Here is a 16,393-nt window from a genome sequence, read left to right on the forward strand (position 1 = left end):
CCTTCACACTCCTTATCTATTAACTGCTAAAATATTTATAGCCAGAACTGTTTATCTCTTCCATAATAACTCTGCTTTCCATCACCTATCTTATCTATTGCATTATTTTTGTGTCTTATTGTGTACAGTGGTGGCCAAAAGTATTGGCACCCCTGCAATTCTGTCAGATAATACTCAGTTTCTTCCTGAAAATGATTGCAATCACAAATTCTTTGGTATTATTATCTTCATTTATTTTGCTTGCAAGGAAAAAACACAAAAGAGAATGAAGCAAAAATCAAATCATTGATCATTTCACACAAAACTCCAAAAATGGGCCAGACAAAAGTATTGGCACCCTCAGCCTAATACTTGGTTGTACAACCTTTAGCCAAAATAACTGCGAACAACCGCTTCCGGTAACCATCAATGAGTTTCTTACAATGCTCTGCTGGAATTGTAGACCATTCTTCTTTGGCAAACTGCTCCAGGTCCCTGATATTTGAAGGGTACCTTCTCCAAACTGCCATTTTGAGATCTCTCCACAGGTGTTCTATGGGATTCAGGTCTGGACTCATTGCTGGCCACCTTAGAAGTCTCCAGTGCTTTCTCTCAAACCATTTTATAGTGCTTTTGGAAGTGTGTTTTGGGTCATTGTCCTGCTGGAAGACCCATGACCTCTGAGGGAGACCCAGCTTTCTCACACTGGGCCCTACATTATGCTGCAAAATTTGTTGGTAGTCTTCAGACTTCATAATGCCATGCACACGGTCAAGCAGTCCAGTGCCAGAGGCAAAGAAACCCCAAAACATCATGGAACCTCCACCATGTTTGACTGTAGGGACCGTGTTCTTTTCTTTGAATGCCTCTTTTTTCTTCCTGTACACTCTATGTTGATGCTTTTTCCCAAAAAGCTCTACTTTTGTCTCATCTGACCAGAGAACATTCTTCCAAAACGTTTTAGGCTTTCTCAGGTAAGTTTTGGCAAACTCCAGCCTGGCTTTTTTATGTCTCGGGGTAAGAAGTGGGGTCTTCCTGGGTATCCTACCATACAGTCCCTTTTCATTCAGACGCCGACGGATAGTACGGGTTGACACTGTTGTACCCTCGGACTGCAGGGCAGCTTGAACTTGTTTGGATGTTAGTCGAGGTTCTTTATCCACCATCCGCACAATCTTGCGTTGAAATCTCTCGTCAATTTTTCTTTGCCGTCCACATCTAGGGAGCTTAGCCACAGTGCCATGGGCTTTAAACTTCTTGATGACACTGCGCACGGAAGACACAGGAACATTCAGGTCTTTGGAGATGGACTTGTAGCCTTGAGATTGCTCATGCTTCCTCACAATTTGGTTTCTCAAGTCCTCAGACAGTTCTTTGGTCTTCTTTCTTTTCTCCATGCTCAATGTGGTACACACAAGGACACAGGACAGAGGTTGAGTCAACTTTAATCCATGTTAACTGGCTGCAAGTGTGATTTAGTTATTGCCAACACCTGTTAGGTGCCACAGGTAAGTTACAGGTGATGTTAATTACACGAATTAGAGAAGCATCACATGATTTTTCAAACAGTGCCAATACTTTTGTCCACCCCCTTTTTTAGGTTTGGTGTGGAATTATATCCAATTTGGCTTTAGGACAATTATTTTTGTGTTTTTTCATTGAAGACAAATTAAATGAAGAGAATAATACCAAAGAATTTGTGATTGCAATCATTTTCAGGAAGAAACTGAGTATTATCTGACAGAATTGCAGGGGTGTCAATACTTTTGGCCACCACTGTATAAATATGTGATTCTTCAGATTTTGTGGTATACTATGCCTGATGAAGAAACCTGAGTAGTCTCGCAAGCTTGCAATTTGTTGCTATCTTTTCAGTTAGCCATTAAAAGGTATCAACCACTGAGGACTCTCAAATCTAAATATTTAACTCTCATCTACACATTGCAGAAAATTCTCACACATTGATTTGCTTCACATTCTAAAATCCCCAGCACTTGTCACATCTAACCCTCTGTATCACTGCTGTCATATATAAATATGAATACTGCAGCTATTTGCTGTGGATTGATGGTAAAATCCACACTAGAACTTATGGTGGAAACGTTGCCCTGTTTGCGATGACATTACATTTTAGGATTTTTATTCTTTTTTAGACCTAAGGCAATTTCTGTTTTTGCTCTTTTTTTTGCTGCAGATCTGACTGCCTTCATGGAAGGTATTTGCCGTGTCAATGGAAATCCCATTTTCCTAAAGTCTCAAGGTTTGTTAGCCATAGCCAATCAGCGGGGGGATTCTTGTCTTCAGTGTGTCACTACTTTCCATAATATTGAAGAGGGCGAAGCTCTACTGGTCTCCACGGTGATAAGACATTCATCTTTGTTCATGAATGGAATAAACTAGCACTGCGACAGACGAGGGATTTGTTTTTTAAATTATGTTTATTTTTATAATCAAACAAACAGTAGACAAATCAACACAAAAAATACAACTATCTATTTTTTTTTTCATCTCTTATCCCTTCTTCTAAACTCGCCCTAGCCAACACCTCCAAAAAAGGAGAGGAAAAGAAAAAAACAACACACCATCAGTCAATAATATCTGCCTATTTTTCAAAGACTCTATGCTTATACTTATTATCCTGGGTATCACTTCCCATTATATACCGGTACATAAGTTACATCCCAAATCTGATTCCCAGAATTTTCTAGATTAAATCTCGGCATTTTTTGATAGCTGATTAATCAAATATCTATATAAGGTACCGATTCTGCCTTTACAAATCTCGCTCGATATCGATAATAGGGGTATGTTCCCCAAAATCATGACCATGGGGTGAAGGTACATCTGCAAGTGACGAAAAAAGCCTTAGTTCTCTAATCTTCAAAAGGCAGTACAAGTCCTTCTTCTAATATCTGTGAGTCAGTGACTATTTCCTTTCCCCCCAGAATTTAGCATAAAGTAACTGTAACAAATGAGGGGTGTTATTTTTTTATCTCAAAGTGGATAAATTGAGGCTGGACAGCCCACCCACATGAACTTTTTAAAATCCTCCTAAATCTTAGTTAACAAAGAAAAAAGACTGTACACCCAAATCTAATATTATTGCCTTCATGGACCTGAAAGACATTTTCTCTGTTAAAGCACCACTCCAGCATTTTTTTTTATTGCATCACAGGATTGGTGCTACTAATCGAAGGTCTCTGAGCCTAGTAATATCCTCACCAGCCGCCGTGTTCATCTATTCCCTGCGCCGCTCCGGTCCCACGCCGCCATCTTGCGACCACAACTTCTGACTTACCGGAAGTCAGTGGTAATGATCACAAGCTCCCAATTTAAATTTTCAAGAGAATCATTTTGGCCTTGTTCTGGCTCTCATAGATTTACACTGAGTTGTGACTTCCGCCCACCTAGCAAACACTGGAGCGATCCAGCAAGTCACAAACTGCTGGAGACGGAGAGGAGCAGTGCTAGGAACAGATGAAGATGGCGGCTGGTAAGTATAACACCGGGGGCAGGGAACTTAGATTAGTAGCACTTCTCCAGCGCTGAAATAAAAAAACACTGCGGTGCTGCTTTAAGAATTCTACAGATGTCCATTATATAAGAACTTGTACCGGGAGCAATCCATTGCTGAATCTGAGAGGCCACATAACAAATATATTAAATTAGGTGCATTAAATCCCAAAAATAAATAAAGTTAATAACTTTTGACCTTGGTGTCTTCCTTCGCCAAATTAACTCCTTTGATTCACTTTTATCCAACTCTCAGCACCTCATTATCCAACAAGACAGGAGAGTGTTAAGAAAAAACAATATTTGGGGAAAATTAAGAATTTTTTTTTTAAGTACAGTAATCCTATGAGCTTTAAACAAAGGAAGATTTTTCCAGGTCCCCATTTACTTCTGACAATAATTTACCCCTGGCGTAATACTGAGTGTTATATTCCTCCAATTCTATAGATATTACTATAGCATAACACTATTGTCCACATGTGGGATTTTGTCTGCTCTCCCTTCATGTGTAAATTCCCAGATTATTGGAGAAGTGAGAACCCAATGTGTAAAAGGCTCCACCAATAAAGCAAAATAAGACAGGAGAGGGGACAGCCGTAATGTGTACCTCTCATTAATTCAAGACCATCGGTTAGTACCGCATTAACATTTGCTTACATAGAGAGGATCATAAAGTTGTTTGATCCCATTAAAACATGAGCTTCTAAACCATATCCCTTTAAAATTGCCAAAACAAAAGGTCCCTCCACCCTATCGAATGCTTTAATAGCATCCGGAGGCAGGATGGAGTGACCTGGCACCCCCTATACTATTAAATGTTATAGAAAAGTTCCTTAATATTAGACTCAGGGAATCTTTGAGGGACAAAACCTGTTTGATCCTCATGTATAAGGTCTATAATTACCAGTGTCCATCTTGCGGCCAATTTGACTTCACATTTTAACGAGATAGATCAATAAGAATCAATTGTTTCCTCTATAATCATTTCTAATAAGAGTGATCACTGTTTCAGACATGGATAAGATGATTTCGTAGGCTACAGTATTCTGCTGGCACTTGTGTGGCATTTCTGCTACTAATACTATAACACATTTATCTTGTACCCACAGGACAGGGTATAAATGTCTGATCTTTGGGATTCGCACCGATGACATTAAGGGTCTCTATGTGACAGAGGAGCAAAGAACTGTAACTTGCAGAGAACACAAGCTGCCGCTCCATTTAAAGGCTACAGAGGTGATGGAGACAGCGGAGGTCGGTGTTGTAGACATTAAGTGGAGAGGCAGGGTGCATGTCTGACCCCCAAGAATCACACACTTATTACTTAGCCACAGGATAGGTGATATTTGTCTATTGGGGTAAAGTACTTTAGGGAATGGTAGTTGCTTTTTTTTCCATACCTGACCAATATGGCGGTTCCAGTCACTACTTCAGAAATAAATGCCAAGGACACTTCACAGCAGAGTGCCAAGTTACTTTAATGATATTTTGCCAACAATGTTAATAGACACTGAATGCGATGCGGAGGGCAGCCAGCACTACTATTACACTCATCGGCATTATCTGGATTTGTCAGGCAGTGGAATAACTAAATCTTTGATTCCCTTACAAGCATCATCGTTATCATTGACAGAATATGTCACATCTTATGGTGGCTTTATCGGGCACTCGGCAGTGATTAACCCGGACCAGCACACAAGTATCTTGTATCCTTCCTTAGACATTAGTCACACTGTGCATAAACCTTGTGTTTTCCGCCTTTTGGCTCCATTAAATAATACTAAAGCCTCAATCAGATGCTTTCCAGTTGACCTCAAACATCCTATGAAGTGTCTTTGCCCTTGGACTTGACAGCAAGATGCCCAGTTTTACATCTCCTTGAAATTCAATCCGAAACTTATGGTCTTCTTCCCCTCCCGGAATTGACACTAAGTAAATGCAAACAATCTTGAGCTGATACCTGATACCCACCACCCCCAATGACATCTGGGCTCTATTTTCGGCTTGGGATGTCTGGCAGATAATTAGGGAAAATACTTAGCTGCCTTCTCAGCCTGTCTCATCTGATTAGACACCATCTTAAAATTAATCACAAGTGAGATTTATGCTGCGCTTCTTTGCCAGCAGGAGACTTGTATGAAACCAGGGGCTCTTATCAGTTGTGTTTCCTGTTCAAGGAGCCAAGAAGGATGGACAACATCTGGTACCTGTAATAGGTAAGGACGGCAAATGCTAGAGCTCAGGTTATTCATTTCTCTACATTACAACTTAATATCTCCAGGGTGAAGAACAGGAGCATCGGCGAGAGTCCAACCTGCTGGTTCTGCAGAAATCAGCAAACTACCACATGCAGGGCAGATCTACCTTCTCCACCGGAGGCTGCCTGACATTCAGAGGTAAGTGACAGCCCTGCAAATACCGAATCTCTCCGCCTGACCCGGCCACTGCCCAGCACCAGAAGTCATCGCTATCACACATTCTCCAGAGACCACCACTAGAGAAACATTTGTACACTCAGTATCTAGTATTTATGTGCATGATTTGTGTGTCTGTATGTATCATTCTTATTGTTCCGTGCATTTAAAAACTGATATATATATATATATATATATGAAATAATAAGACACCATTTACATTTTTATAGGCCATCAGGTGAACCAGCTGATATTATTTTTCACTAAGTGGCAGGATTGCTTTCTAAGTACTGATAGATTTCAGCTGGTGTCATGACTTTCCAGGGCTTTTTGCACCTCTCTTTCTTCATGTGTTCAATACTTTTTAACTGTGTCATTTATCATTATTACACATAACTTAATCTATGGATATCTATGGATGATTTATTTGCATGTCTGGATTGGATGGGTTGTTACTGACATCTGGTGAGAATTTCATATCAATAGCACCTTTAGAAATATATTTACTTAGAAAATTGGTGACATGTTCAATACTTATTTCACCCACTGTACATACATAAAAATATACATATGTACCATGGGAACGGATGATCAAGCAGGCTCAAATCCAACATGCCTGACCCATTTTCTCCCGATACCTGCCATTGAGGGAAGAGTAAGGACATCTCCATACACATTAATTGGTCAGACAATGCTCATATAATATACATGGTGAAGACGTACTATAATAACAAGGATGCAACAGACGATTTATTTGTTATTTCAGTTTTATTATTACAGTCACATCATATACATATATATATATTTATATATATATATATATATATATATAATATTTAATTGCATATTATTAACTCGTAATAACATTATTATTTTTTTTATGATTTTAACTAGTCTGATATCAGGAATGCGAATACTGATTATACAACTGTCCATGCAATGTGTGTGAGCACCTTGAGACTGTTCACACTTGCTCCTTTTTGCGGCTGCTGTTTGATCTACTGTCCTATTCTACCTGGTAAAGGAGAAAAAAATAGATCCCAAGCCAATAGACTATTAGAAGCTGCTACATTATAGATCCTTTTTGCATTAAGGATGCCATTGTGAATAGAGCCCAAGATCATAACAAGAAGTCAGAGAGACATTTACCGCTATATGTGTGACCAAGTCTCTTAAGACCCAGTCCGACCATCAGAAGCTACCCATCCCATCTCATCAGACACAAAGATTTCTTTCTCAAGGACCCGTCTTGCATTTTGCCGCTGTTCTGGAAGTGAAGAGAGGGCCATAAATACATATGTAAACCTGAGAGGCTTTGGCCGAGCATGTGTCAGCTCCTCTGCTCCTCATGTCTGCAGGGGCAGCTGCTGGGTCACACTTCTGAGGAGATGTCTCTCGCTTTGTGACAGATGTCACATACTGTTGTTTTAGAAGGACTCTTCAGCATAGAGAGGGGTATCACAACTTGGGAGTTTCGTGTGACAACCTCAGTTCAAAGTTTGACCTCTGGGGGTTAAGCTTTTTTTCATCTGTGGTGGCTCCACTTATAAGTTATGACCATCTGTCATGACAGGTCGGGAGCTCAGGTCACCATGTTATCCCCAGAGGTCAGACTAAACACAAATCATATATTAATATATCATATATATCTGGAGGGCTACAGTGGTTAAGATGCATATACAGCTGCTGACCACGGCCATTAAATGACCACTGTCTGGCTATAGCCAGATCGGAGGACGTTCAATGACATGTTTTCACCGGCCGACCGGGATACTATGCGCATAGATCATAGTACAATTGTCCAGTGAGCACAGAATATCACGGTTTGGCAGCACATGTCCTGTGTACAGAGGATGATGTGCTGCCGAGAACAATTTTAATACCTGTATCAGAGATCCAATCACTTCATAAACTAGTGATTTGCTTGTTCAGCGGGAGATTGCCGGCCTCTAATCGGCAGACGAGTGTTCAAACTTCCTGATTATCAGCTCATCTAAATGAGCTTTTGCTAGTAATAATAATATTGGTAATATAAAAAGACTCCACCAACCTGGTATCAATATTCGGACAATTCTGTAAAGATAAGATGGATGGGGGAATTAGAAAATGTCTCTACCAGTGATCGCAGCAGATTTTACACTGAAATTGTGCAGCTCCATGCTTAACAGAGAATTGCCTGAATAGTAATTCCCTGATATTTGGGAGTTGCTTCTCATACCATGGTCACAATATCAAAAACAGGACTTGCCTTCATTATAAAAGAGAAGAGACTTTTTCCAAAAATCATTTGGAGGAAGGGATTCCTGTGCTCCCATTAAGAAATCTGATCCTGTTTTGGTACTACGTACCCTGTAATATGGGAATAAAGCCTTAATCTGTACAAATGCATGCAATATGCAGGGTGGTGCGGCTTTCGGCAGGAGCGGTCTTCAGGTCGGCATCCTAAATACTCACAAAGTGGTGCAGAATGAGGCAATGGTAAAGAGGTAATGGGTGACCGGCTATGTCAGGACTGTACTGATCATGGCCTCCTTGTAGAGTATTATAAAACCCTGCAAGCAAAATAACAGGAGAAGTCATCTACAATATTCCTTCTAGGACCACAACACCTGAACGCTGCACATTTGATCTTCTTCCGATCATGTTTGCTAATATTACAATATTACTTTTATTAGGATCTTCCCGTTGCACATGGATATCCTCCGGCTCTCGGACCAGGGCATCTTGTGTTTTCACTGCTGTTTCCTGCAGATACACAATGTGATAAAACTACAAAGATGGGATATTTTTAGATAGGTATTTCCACACAGCCTTTAGTAGGATGTGTCACACCAGGTAACCAAATATTTTCACAGTCTTTTGTGTCGCTTCTTTCCTCTTTCTAGTAATTGTATTTTGTGATTACATTTATAAGAAAATATGTGACCTGAAATAATAAACAGCATTAAAATACTAAGGCTCCAATGTAATGGATAAACACGATGGGAATATGGGAATATCTATAAATACTCATTTATATGGGAATGGCCTAAGAGCAATTTCCTGCTATATACTTATCTGGATCGTACAGGTCACTCAGACACTGGCATACATTGACGTCTTCCATTATTCTAATTACCTACAACCATTAGCTGATAAGAATGGAGGCTCATTATTTGGGAAATGCTCGGTGCTGGTGATCCTGAAGGCAGAGTCAAGCGGTCCTATCAGGGTTTCCCAAACCCGGTCTTCACGGCCCCCAACACGTCAAGTGTTCAGGATCTCCTTAGTATTGCCCAGGTGATAGAATTATTATCAATGTATCAGAAATTGCCACCAGTTCTCTCACCTGTGCAATACTAAGGAAATCCTGAGAACAGGACGTGTTGGGGGCCATGAGGACAGGATTTGGGAAGCACCGTGTTATACGAGTATTATCCTGACCAGTGAACCAAGTACCTGTAATGGGTTTAGTATGAAAAACAGCAGCGAACAGAATGTGCCCAAAAGAACAGTAAAAACAACACAAAAAACAGAGTGTAGAGAACCTATATCAAGTGTATGACACTGGAGAGGAGAAATTACCTTACAAAGAATAAACGCCTAGAAAGAAATGGTATCTAGCCACGAGTACAATGTAGGTAGAAAAATCTTTACTAGTAAATATTTAATAAAAAGGCGAGTTACCCATCTTGTCTCCTCCTCCTGGAATGGAGCCAGATTTTTTTTTCTTAATCCGCTCTATGTAATATATTGTAGGTACACTAATATACTGTGTCCCATTCTAGGTCACATTACGTAAATGCCGTCATTTCATCATGAATTTACAATTATTTCTATAGAATAAAGACAATAGAAAATAAATCTATACAGTAATTGTGAAACTACACCGCCCAGCATGTCCAGAATAGTCTCTGAGAGCTACAGATTGGAGACCACTGCCCCGTTACATGATTTGTCACAAGTACAATAGTCACAGACGTCACCATGAATACTATGAAGCCCAGTGTCAGTCTCTGCTGGGTCACTACAGTGTAAAGAGATTGTCCAGTGCACACAGCCTGCGGGTGATTTATTAACGCTGGTGCAAGGAAAAGTGGAGCACTTCCAGCAAGCATCCAATCAGATTTCAGCTCTCATTGCTCTGAAACCCTTTAGAAGATGAAAGAAGCAATCAGATTGGTTGCAATAAGCACAGTTTTGATGCCACCGTTCAAACACAAGGCCAAGTGAAGATGGCATCACGCCAGTACAACATTTTTTTCCTATAAGATGACAGAGTACAATATTTATCACATTCATCCACAGGGGAGGGCACGGTTAGAATAGGGTCCTGTGCAAGAGCAATATATGGGCCCTTTGCGGTCCAAAAGCTCATCCTAATGCACAATTCCACCTTCTTGGGAGATGGTGTTGGTCTTCATTACCTCTTGGGCCATTGTGTGATTGCACCAATGGTATTTTAATGTATATTTCATATATTTTCCTACCGCAATATTAGTATCTGACATAAATATAAATGTCTGTATGATAAATCCCAGGACACACAAAACAGTTCTCATGAATTGGATCTTGCCGTTCCCAACAGTTGGAGAGCCGCAGGTTGCAGACCTCTGTTATTACTCACTTGCCTTTCAAAGCCTCTCACTCCTACCAATAAAATCCATGAAAAACAAATAAACCCAGTCGTGATTTCTTCCCGTCTTCCTGTAATGAACCTAGGGCTCATTGTATGTATTTTTATACTCTGACGCCAGCTGAATCGATGCAGTGATCTGCGGTGTGCGGACCTCGCAGAATGGCTGCCTACTGTGCACTTCCAACAGATGGGGGTAAAACAATTGAAATAGCAGGAACTTTGTTTTCAATCTGATTTCTTCTGCCCGCAGGACACTTCTAAATATAGTGGTGTGTACAGCGCCCGCTGGGAGCTGACCGGGGCAATCATGCAACAAGCTCTGCTCTTATCTGCAGGGCACAGAGCTCATGTCAGGAGCAAATGAACATATCATATAGTGAATGATATCCGGCCCCACAGCTCCCTGGGCACACAGGACACAATGATATTGCCTTTCATCTAGTGCGCTATGAATATCAATGTGTCTGAGCCAAATGCAGGTAGACCGGCTAATGCAGAGATATGTGGACTGCTTAGAAATACACATAATTATTACATAAGTCATATATTAGGAGCACCCCCACCTGAAAAAAATACACATTTCCTCTGTTTCCAGTAAAGCTGGTTGACAAACTATATGGATGTCATTCAGGGCCAGTTTTAGACAAAGTGGGGCCCTGAGCAAAAGTTTAAAGTGGGGCCCCAAATGCTAACATATCACACAAACATTTTGTTGTATTTATATGCGTTGAGTTCAGGCTGCTAAGGCTATGTGCCCACGATGCAGAAATGCTCCGGATTTTTTCCTGAACGTTTCTGCATCTCTCTGGCCGAAAAAACGCATGCGGATTGTACATGCGGATTGTACATGCGTTTTCCTGCCAGGGACATGCGGAAGTGAAGCGTTCTTCACATGCATTTCCGCATGCGGGTTGACAAGCGCTTTCCAAGAGATTTTAGCCTCACTTGGAAAGTGCTTGACAACTTGGTCACACTATGTAAATCCATGCAAACGGCATGGATTTATATAGTGTGACCCCAAAGAATGTAAAAAAATAAAAATATACTTACCTTTTGATGGCCTCCGGAGTCTTTATTCGATCCGTCCTGGCTTGTCGGCAGCTCGCGGTACACTACACTGAAGGACCTGCCGTCACATGACTATGACGTCAGCGCAGGTCCTTGAGTCCACCGCGATCTGCCGGCAAGCGAAGACAAGCACACCGGGGGCCATCAGAAGGTAAGTATAATATTTATTTTATTCTTTTTTTTTTTTTTACAGGTTCTATGGTACCCGGGTCCGGAGGAGAGTCTCCTCTCCTCCAGACCCAGGTACCATCCGCACATTGAAACGCATGGATTCCGCATGTACAGATGCAGTGATGCGGAATCCATGCGTTCCAATGAAAGTCAATGGCAGCGAAAACGCAGCGCTTCCGCAAAATAATTGGTAGTGCTGCGTTTTTTTCCGCAATGATAATCCGCAGCGTAAATTTCCGCAGCATGTGCACAGTGTTCATGGCAGACCTTCTACCAAGCGTTTTTTAAGCGTTTCTGCAGCGGAATTGCCGCTGCGGAAACGCTTAAAAAACACATCCTGGGCACACAGCCTAAACGAGCGTGATCACCAATGTTGAAGTCATTTGACACTTGATTCCCGGTCTCTTTACACCGGCTGAGGAAGAATGATGGGGACAGAACAATCACTAAAAGATCAATCTGTCTTCAAACAGTATCATGTTATCAGCAGCACATCTGAAGTTTACTCCGGGCGATGTGCTGCTGAGAACAATGATTTTTGTTCCAGTATAAATAATCAAATTACCTGATGAATGACCAGCATTTTGCTTGTTTAGTACAATACATCCCATAGTCCTCCACATAGTATAATGCACCCCATAGTACTCCATATAGTATAATGCGCCCCATAGTCCTCCAAATAGTATAATGCGCCCCATAGCCCTCTATGTAGTATAATACACTCCCCATAGCCCTCAATGTAATATAATACACTCTGCATAGTCCTCCACATAGTATAATACACTCCCCATAGTCCTCCACATAGTATAATGCACACTTTATAGTCCTCCATACAGTATAATGCACTCCCCATAGTCCTCCATATTGTATAATGCACACCCCATAGTCCTCCATACAGTATAATGTGCACCATAGCCCTCTATATAGTATAATATGCCCCATAGCCCTCTATGTAGTATAATACACTCCCCATAGCCCTCCATGTAGTATAATACACCTCCCAACAGTATAATACATTCCCTATAATCCTTCATATAGTATAATATACTCCCCATAGTCCTCCATATAGTATAATGCACTCCCCATAGTCCTCCATATAGTATAATGCACTCCCCATAGTCCTCCATATAGTATAATACACTCCCCATAGTCCTCCATATAGTATAATGCACTCCCCATAGTCCTTCATATAGTATAATGCACTCCCAATAGTCCTCCATATAGTATAATGAACTTCCCATGGTCCTCCATATAGTATAATACACTTTCCATAATCCTCCATATAGTATAATGCACTCCCCATAGTCCTCCATATAGTATAATGCACTCCCCATAGTCCTCCATATAGTATAATGCACTCCCCATAGTCCTTCATATAGTATAATGCACTCCCCATAGTCCTTCATATAGTATAATGCACTCCCAATAGTCCTCCATATAGTATAATGAACTTCCCATGGTCCTCCATATAGTATAATACACTTTCCATAATCCTCCATATAGTATAATGCACTCCCCATAGTCCTCCAAATAGTATTAATGCACTCCCCAAAGTCCTTCATATATAATAATACACTCCCCAAAGTCCTTCATATAGTATAATGCACTCCCAATAGTCCTTCATATAGTATAATACACTCCCCATGGTCCTCCATATAGTATAATGCACAGTCCATAGTCCTCAATAAAGTATAATGCAGCACCCCCAGAGAGTATAATGCAGCCCCCCCCAGAGAGTATAATGCAGCCATCTCATAAAGTATAATACAGCCCCCCCATTGAGTATAATGCAGCCGCCCCATTGAGTATAATGCAGCCCCATAGTCCTGCAGTATTAAGGCCACCACATACTGACTGATAGATATACCTCATTCCCCTGGCCTCGCGCATTGAAGTGATGTCATCATGGCCACTCCGGCAGAGGGGGAATGATGGGAGAGTGAGCATCACCTAACGCTCTCTCCTCCATTATTGCTTTCAACTGTATCGGCATCTGTGATGCCGACACAGTTGAATTTGCGATGCGGGGGAAGCCGGCGCTGGCTCATAGCGGCCGTGTGGTGTGCCGCTATTAGCAGAATGCCACTGACTGGGGACCCCTGGGGGAGTTAGCCTGCCCGATATAAGTGTTTGGGTGTCACCAATAGGTTGTTAAAGGGAATCTGTCACCCCCTGGGAGATATCAGACTTCTACTATGGGCATACAGGTGATAGAAAAGTAAATCTATACTTACCTGTATGGCCCATAGCAGTGGTCTGATTGCAGAGAAATCTGGTTTTATAAAGTCTGTTTTGCAGAGGCTTGGCGTCTGGGGGACGCCAAGCAAATCCCTCCTATCTGCTTACTATTCCCCTAAATCGCCGCCTCTGTGCTAAATTACCATATTCCCCCCCCCCTCCCCTGCACGTCACAGGGTCCTGTGACAGGCCCTGTGATGTGCCCTGCTCTGCCTCCCCTCCCGCGCATGTGCAGAGCGCCCCTCCCATGGAGCACGCTTTGTTTCCCTCCGGTCCTGTTTGGCTGCGTACTGCACCGCAGCCTTGTATCACACAAGCGACAGTGAGTCACTGAGCCTTCCGCTCCGCTGGCAGTGCACAGCCAAACGGGGCCGGAGGGAAACAAAGCGCGCTCCATGCACGGGAGGGGAGGCAGAGCAGGGCAGGTCACAGGGCCTGTCACAGGGCCCTGTGACATGCAGGGGAGGGGGGGAATATGGTAATTTAGCACAGAGGCGGTGATTTAGGGGAATGGTAAGCAGATAGGAGGGATTTGCTTGGTAAGCAGATAGGAGGGATTTGCTTGGTAAGCAGATAGGAGGGATTTGCTTGGTAAGCAGATAGGAGGGATTTGCTTGGTGTCCCCCGGACACCAAGACTCTGGAAAACAGACTTTATAAAACCAGATTTCTCTGCAATCAGACCTCTGCTATGGGCCATACAGGTAAGTATAGATTTACTTTTCTATCACCTGTATGCCCATAGTAGAGGTCTGATATTGCCCAGGGGGGTGACACATTCCCTTTAAGCAGTATTTTGCTCATTCTATCATAGAACATTGGGACCTTTAGCGAACTGTACTGTAAGTACGGCCTCTTATTCAGTACGGCTTAAAGGTAACCTGACATTGGATACATGCTGTCCGATCCATGGCTGTATGATCTCAGCCAGATATGTTTGACTCTGAAATGCTGCGATGTTTCAAAGAAAAACAGTTTAACAGCTGCTGGGGAGCAGTCGCACAGAGACTAGTCGGACAGGAGTGTCCTCAATGGCTTCTCCCTGTCCGCTCTCCTTGAGAGACAGTTCTCTCTCTGCATATGTGTATAGGAGGAGACCTGTCACTCCAAGACAGCAGGTATGATCGACCACTACTCCATTCACTGTGTAGAGCTCAGTTCTTGGGATTGGTGGCGTGGGGGTCCCAGCGGTCGGGAAATTACCACCATCTCATAGATGTGGAAAAACTTCCAATCTTGAGAATACCCCTTTAAATGCATAAGCTGGGAAAAGATAGAGACATGTTTATTAAGTGAAGGCTGACATGAATGTCTAGCAGTTACATCCATGATCCATGGACTATAACGGTATACAGTTAACAATTAAAAAAATAGTGAGTGTGGCTGAGACGCAGTACCACCCATAACCTATAGACAGGTGTCACACTGTTTCTGGAAGAAAGCAGCCTTATTTTATTAAATCCTTTGCTGCCTCCATAAACGGCTGCTAGTAGAAATCATGTAATTCCTGACGATTGATGGTCCGCAGCGATATGTGCCTGTCTACCTCCAGTTTTCTGTCACTCAAGCACACACATTTTATGACCTTTGCAGCTCCCATAACATCTAGGAGCTGTGACAGATTTGCACCAGATAATCTCCGTTAATGTGATATCTTCACACTTCATTTTAGAGCGGACTCAGGTCGCACGTAATCTTCCCAGCAGATTTTATATGTGCCGGCTCTAGCCTCTTATTAACACTTCCTGCATCCAATGCCAGAGGGTCTACGGCAGAGTGACCAAATGGATCGCTGGTACAAAGCAGATGAAGAATAATTTCGCCACATGACCCCAAAATGGTGGAATAAATGGATAAATATGTTGTTAGCGCACAGAATTAGTGTAGGTCACATGCTCTTGCCGCAATCCAATTTCAGCACTTGTTACTCTATGAAAATTAAGAGAATAAACTGATTGGTTGCGGTGGGGGCTCAACCGTTTTCCTTTACGCCTCGCTATTCATAAACACATCGCTAAGGTGATAGGAAGGACAGAATACATCTTATTTGTGTTTCCATCTGTTTCCACCCATTGCTATGAGCGAGTGACGAGGCCAGGCAAACATCTCAAGGAACAGTTCAGAAAGTAAATAATAAGGAGTCAATATATTTAAGCGACATAAATACACAGAAAAGCAGTCAGGGCTAAATAAAGAGCTGACGTTACAAAGTCGGGAGCTCACTGAAGGTCACAAGGAGTCTATCTTGGGTTCAGCTGTCTGCTTTAACGAGACAAGGCTCCTGGAGATCCGCAGCTTGTCATGTAAGGAGAGCGGACGTGTCTCACAAAAGCATCTTAATCCCCCTATTCTTAATGCTGCTGGTGGTGAAGAATAGATTTCACATACCGAAG

The 16,393-nt window shown here is 42.1% G+C and overlaps 1 protein-coding gene across 1 annotated transcript in view; it reads right to left on the minus strand.

Moving 5' to 3' along the window:
• LOC141154456 (myosin-4-like) overlaps window positions 1-8,178 on the minus strand; it is a 32,455-nt gene extending 24,277 nt beyond the window's left edge. The window contains exon 1 of the mRNA XM_073640404.1: window positions 7,957-8,178. The gene's annotated coding sequence lies outside the window, so the exon portion shown is untranslated. The remainder of the gene's footprint in view (window positions 1-7,956) is intronic.
• Between the last annotated feature and the right edge of the window lie 8,215 nt (window positions 8,179-16,393).

This window comes from Phyllobates terribilis, unplaced genomic scaffold (genome assembly GCF_046119375.1).
Source record: "Phyllobates terribilis strain yellow unplaced genomic scaffold, ASM4611937v1 Scaffold_7__3_contigs__length_470593459, whole genome shotgun sequence".
Taxonomy (NCBI): domain Eukaryota; kingdom Metazoa; phylum Chordata; class Amphibia; order Anura; family Dendrobatidae; genus Phyllobates; species Phyllobates terribilis.